The following is a 6,095-nucleotide window of genomic DNA, read 5'->3' as shown; positions in this document are numbered from 1 at the left end:
CCCCATTACATGTATGGTGGAGAAAATTAGGTTTCTATGTATTGTCAGCATTTCAAAAAAAAAATTGAAGGAAATTTTCAAAATGGCGTACCGTGGAAACGGAGGGAGCAAGTCGGTTGATTTTGATCGGGCCAAAATACTGTTAGACTGTCAAGGTACAAACCTTTGGCGGGGGGAAATGTTCGCGGCGTGGAAATTTTCGCTTATTTTGCGATCATTAAATCTCCGCGAAAGTATTTACACACGAACAAATGAACACGTGGACATATTGACATGCGAACCTTTCCATCAAATAAACTAAATACACCAAGAAAGAAGTTTCTGTTGGTAAAGCGTGTCGATATTAAAGCGTCGTGTCCTCCTGTACATAACCGGAAGTACAAAAAAGTACGCGTCGGTGTATGGTATGAACTTTATCATGATGTCAACTGTGCGAAATATCAGGACAAGGGAGATAACTCATACTCGGGAAAATATATTTTCAGCATAATATCTACACCGTTAACAGTTTGGAAGCTGACTAAGCGAAAAATACAGTAAACGAAGTCTAACTGCCATAAAATAACATGTTAAAGCAGACATAAACCTTAATAACATCGACAACTTCCAGTGAAAGGGCATGCAGTACGAAAATTTAAATCTTAATACTCAAATTATATCGCTTTACGAAGTGTATAAGCATTAGATATATAAAATAAGGAATAATGATATCAACGTGGACATCATATCAGGCCAACGTTTTGGAGTAAACCGCGGTCTACACATAGGACAACACGAAACAGTTAGAAGAAACAGAAAATACAGGATATTTCAAAAACAAAATGGCAATATATCCCCTCAACTGATGATAATCGCAACATGGGGTCGTTGCTTGGCTGATGTTTTTACAAGTGTAAAACAGTGTTGATTAAATCTGACTGAAACGGTTCATTCACCCTTATTTAGCCAACAGGTTGTTTTGCTATAGAAACATTATGCAAATTTAGGTAGCACACTACAGTAGGACAGCCTGGCCATGGGCGATTTTTTTTTGTTAAGCAAATAGCTCCTGAATTATAATATGCATAAAAAATAAAATAAATAAACAAATGTACACTATAATTGGTATATTCATTATGAAGTAGTACATACAGGCTTCACATTTGTTAAAACTAAAATAAATGAATTGGTTCCGGATTATAAATTTCCGGATTTTCCGAAAGTGTGTTTACACGGGAAATTTATTTTTGCCTACAGCGAAAAATGGAGGCTCATAATCAAGGTAAGATAGCTGGAAAACTAAATGTACAACAAATGTCAAAACAAGATTAATTGTCTTTGGTCTGTCTTTGGGATAGAGATATTTTATTTTAAATTGGTTTCGGAAAAAAAAATTGTGCAGAGAATTGTGTCATTTTCGGTCAAATATAATAATATTTTGTTAAGTTGTTACCATGGTATTCACAGCTCTAAAAAAAACATAGAAAAAAATAAGTTTACTTATCCTTCAGAGCTGTATTAAAATTGCAAATGTTGTATAGATTACAAATATATGTACTTTACTAGAGGTAATATGTAAGGTTAACTGGCCATGTTTACATATCTAAAACATGTGCCATATTTTTCAGAATTTGGCATTTTTACTGTACACTGCTAGCTTAGATATAGTCTGTTTCATTATACATGGAACTCAAATGTGACTAAGCCTAAAATAAGATTGAAAAATATTTTAGAATACTTAAAAAAGATGTATATTTATATGTATTTACATAGTATTAATATAGTACACATATATATATCTATAATGATATTACAAATATGAATTGCATACATATATTGAACTTTTAAAATAAAAAGATGAAACTATTTTCTGATTAAAAGTGTAGGCTTACAATATATCTATTATATGTATTTATTTTTTTTGTCATTTTTGTTCTTTACAGTATCTCTCAATATATCAATTAGATATGATTACTATATTATGAAGTATCAATATTGTTACAAAATATATTATTGTTTTAACAAAATAAAGGTGAATTTTGTTATGATCACAAATCTAAGAGTTACCGGCACAAACTTCAATAATAATAATATATAGTCAAAACTGTTTATGCGAGTATGTGTATATAACCAATAAAAAACAATTTTATTCCCTCAAAAATAGAGCAAGAAATATTTTGCACCATTTTTACCAATTCCATTAGTTATTTCATATTGAACACTCGCTCAACGTTCCTGCAAATAGATTGTAAAGGCAAACAGTCAGATTAGGGTTGATGTTTTGGCGAATGGTAGAGGGGGATCTTACTTGGTCCAAGATGGATTACTTCAAATACTCGGTGAAGACAAGGTGAAATGATAAATGCTATTGGAGATGTGTAGATTGTCAGTGTCCAGCTACAGTCACAACGCTGAATAACATTCCTGTCCATTACCATTCTGGAGATATAGTTTGTCTGGTTGCATATGCTTTCCTGAATGTAAGAAGCGATGTCGGGAGGAGACCGATCTGATCCCATCATTGCTTGATGAAGAACTTGCTTGGCAAACTCTGCAACCGAGAATTCTATGTTGAGGATGTTGATGAAATGATAAGAAAGATTCAAATATCTATTGGCTGTAAATCCAAACTGTACAGAAATCGTGCCAAGATAATATCCAGGCTTCCACCAAGACAATGAGATATAGACCTACAAGGAGACTGGACGGAGACAACATCAGGAGAACGGTTTCTTATGTCGGATGATACCAATCTACAAGGTGAAAGGATTATTATCATTACTACTGAAGATTAGTTGCATCAGCGACAACTCTTGGAGACCGATCATTATATTCTTGTCGAGGATTATTTTGTCAACATAACCATCCATGGTTATGGGGAAAACAGCGTTTTCCCTTTAGTGTTTACACTGCTCCCAAACAAACGTGAACACACAAACGTTAGATTGCTCCTGAAGGAGATGACACAACGGAACTTAATGTTCAACCTAGAGTGTATGCTTTTGAACTTTGAAGTGGCTGCAAAAAAACGCTTTGAGAGCTGTTTTCCAGGAGTGAATATCAGAGGATGTTTTTTTTTTCACTTTACTCAGTGCATATGGAGGAAAGTACAGGCACGTGGTCTCGCCATCAGGTATAGAGATGACGACAATCTCAATTAACTTGTTCATCGCGCAGCTGTTCTACCTTTGGTTACACTGGATAAAGTTGAGGATGTGTGGTCTGAAGCTCTCGAGGACAATGGTGATGTTGGTAATGTTGTGACCAACTTCACAGACTATGTTACTGAGATTATGGTAGAAGTTGAAAGGCAACGCTGGCATCATGATGGATCACGATGGACCACAGTCCACAAACAATATAAAGGGCTGGCACAGCAAGCTGAGCAAATTAGGTCAGCGTTCGCATCCCAACATGTTCGTCATAGTAAAACTGTTGCAGGGAATCCAAGCTACCAATAATGCGGACATCAAACAGTATCAAGCTAGAGGTAAACCTTGTGCAAATAAGAGGAAATATCGTCAGCTTGAATCCATACTTCAGACTCTCAAGATGAGACTTCAGACAACATCATGGATGTAACAGCATACGCTGATGCAGCTTTACATCTTATCCACTTTAATGTACTTTATGCAAGATCATGACAATTTCATACCCGTGTATCCTGTACTCGTGTTTCGTTAACTTAACTAATAGCAATTATATACCGATGTATCCTGTACTCGTGTTTCGTGAACTAATGACAATTATATACCAGTGCATCGTGTACTCATGTTTTGTGAACATTTTCAATTTTATGAAGTGACTGAGGGATTATGGTAAACTTTTGGATCTTAAACTTGTGTATTCTGAACATATAGAATCAAAGAAAGTGTTGTTATATATTTGCTGTGTAATAAAAAGGAACTCTATATTACTTTAATAATTTTGTATATATACTGACTTTGCATATATGTTGATATCAAAGAGACTTCGATGAAACGTTGACCTTTATCTGTGATTTCTAAGGTAAAACTATGATTAGTGTTCTATTATTCAATAAGTTTAAATGATAATGATCATGCATGGAGTGTTCTAATTGAACTATTAAAATGACATTTAAAGTATTTTGTTTACATTATATATTGTATACAGTATATGTATATAACAATTAATTAGCTGACTTTAAATTATTGATAATGTGTCATTTTGATTTAAAATTTATGTAATAAAGTTTGAATTTTAACACCAGAAAATACAGCATATTTAAGTAAGCAATAAGAAAATGAACAATAGTATTTCTTTTTTCAATTATTAAAAAGTAAACAAAGAAATGGTAATAAAAGAAACATGCAGCACAGGTAATAAAGGTAACCGGAAAATCTATAACTTCTCCCAAACAGACTATAGCCTTAGTGCCTATTATTCTCTATTGTTCCTACCCACAATGTTAAACTAGGATATGTTGGCTAAGTGGGAGGACATCGACTGAAACAAGAGTGTAATTACTGTCGAAGTGTTCAGGTACGTCTGTATCGGATAACACGCCAACTCAGTCACATTGTTTGCACATGCGCAGCTCGACTTCCTATGGTAATACACATGTAAATGGCGTGGTTAAATAAGACACAAACTATGGGGTTCGAATATCGATATATTCTCAGGAAAACCCTACAATTACAAATAAGTATATAATAGTCCAATTGGCATGGTCATTGTAGGTATATGATATAATAACGCGCGTTATAAAAAGAATATACACAATTCTATAATATATTATGTTATACGTGCATTACGCAATTAATATACAAGTCTTCTTACCAGATTCCAGCTAGCAGGTTGACACGTGTGTCATGCTCCATGCCATAGCTCTGAATGCAGGTGCGAGGGATTTGGGTGTATGGGGAGATGTGGCTGCGCATGCGCCTACGTGAGATGCATGCAAAGTCACAGGTGAATTCCAATATCACTCGGGTGACATACATATGTTCAGGTGACAGACTAGGCCGGGATTAATATTTAGAAATACCCATTATGCACACTATCTACACGTAAGTAGGCCTTTGAAACAGTATTTTATATGTCAGTGTAAGGTTATTAATCTGTTGCGTTTTATAATGTGTGATAAAATCAAACTATTATTTGATTTAACGTTAATAAATTAGTATTCGGTTGAATTCCGTTTTGTCGTTATTCTTTTTGCAAACATTACATTTACATTATATCGTTATTGAAGTGACAAAGTGAAAGAAACTCTATCGCAGTGACTGTATATCGACAAAATTACACCAAACTACGAGTGACACGTACATGTGTTGATCAGCCTTTGCACTAAACTTATGAGTGACAGAGCGGAGTTATAATAATATCATGTCGAGTTAACGAAATTCCTCTGTACTATTATAAAGAACCGGAAAATAACGAAGGGCGAAACGTTGAAAACGAAAGCACAAAGATACAGGCCATTAATTAGTCTTCTGAAAATAAGTCTGTAGGCAGCGTCAATACGCTATATCAGCCGTATATTAAAGCGGATAGTAAATTAGGCTTAATTAAACTGACTAAAACAACAGCGAACGCCGACATCAAAACAACATCGTAATTCTAGCGCATAGTACAAACAGAAAAACCATATTCACACGCAACCCTTGCAAAAGAACAAGGAGATGAAGGCCAGGTGTTTGGAGAGATTAAGCGTCTTCGGCTTGATAAAGTTTGGGTCACATTCTCAAACTGATAACTAGAGTGGTGACCACGAAATCACTAGGCGTATCGACAATTATTGAACACGTCCGACATCACATCGCACAAGGAAAAAATGAGGTCATGATAGACTAGAATTCGACAAGGTAGTACATGTACATGATAAATGCTATAAAAGAATGGACAAATGCTTCTTTCTACTTCTTTTAATTAATGTTAGCAGGTCTGCACTGAGTGCAAGTGTATAACGGTGAGTGAAAAAAATATCTACTCTGATAAACATTCATCACACATAGTGGTGTTAATATACGGGGAAGCTTGTCCACATTGAGCCACATTGTTAAAGACTGCCAAGAAACCTTAAACGGTTTTCGCTTGTTTATACCTAGGGTAGGGTAGCTATATATAAAAAAAAATTACAATACATTTCCCTC

This window comes from Pecten maximus, chromosome 7 (assembly GCF_902652985.1).
Source record: "Pecten maximus chromosome 7, xPecMax1.1, whole genome shotgun sequence".
NCBI classification, from domain to species: Eukaryota; Metazoa; Mollusca; class Bivalvia; order Pectinida; family Pectinidae; genus Pecten; species Pecten maximus.
This window is presented reverse-complemented; position numbering follows the sequence as displayed.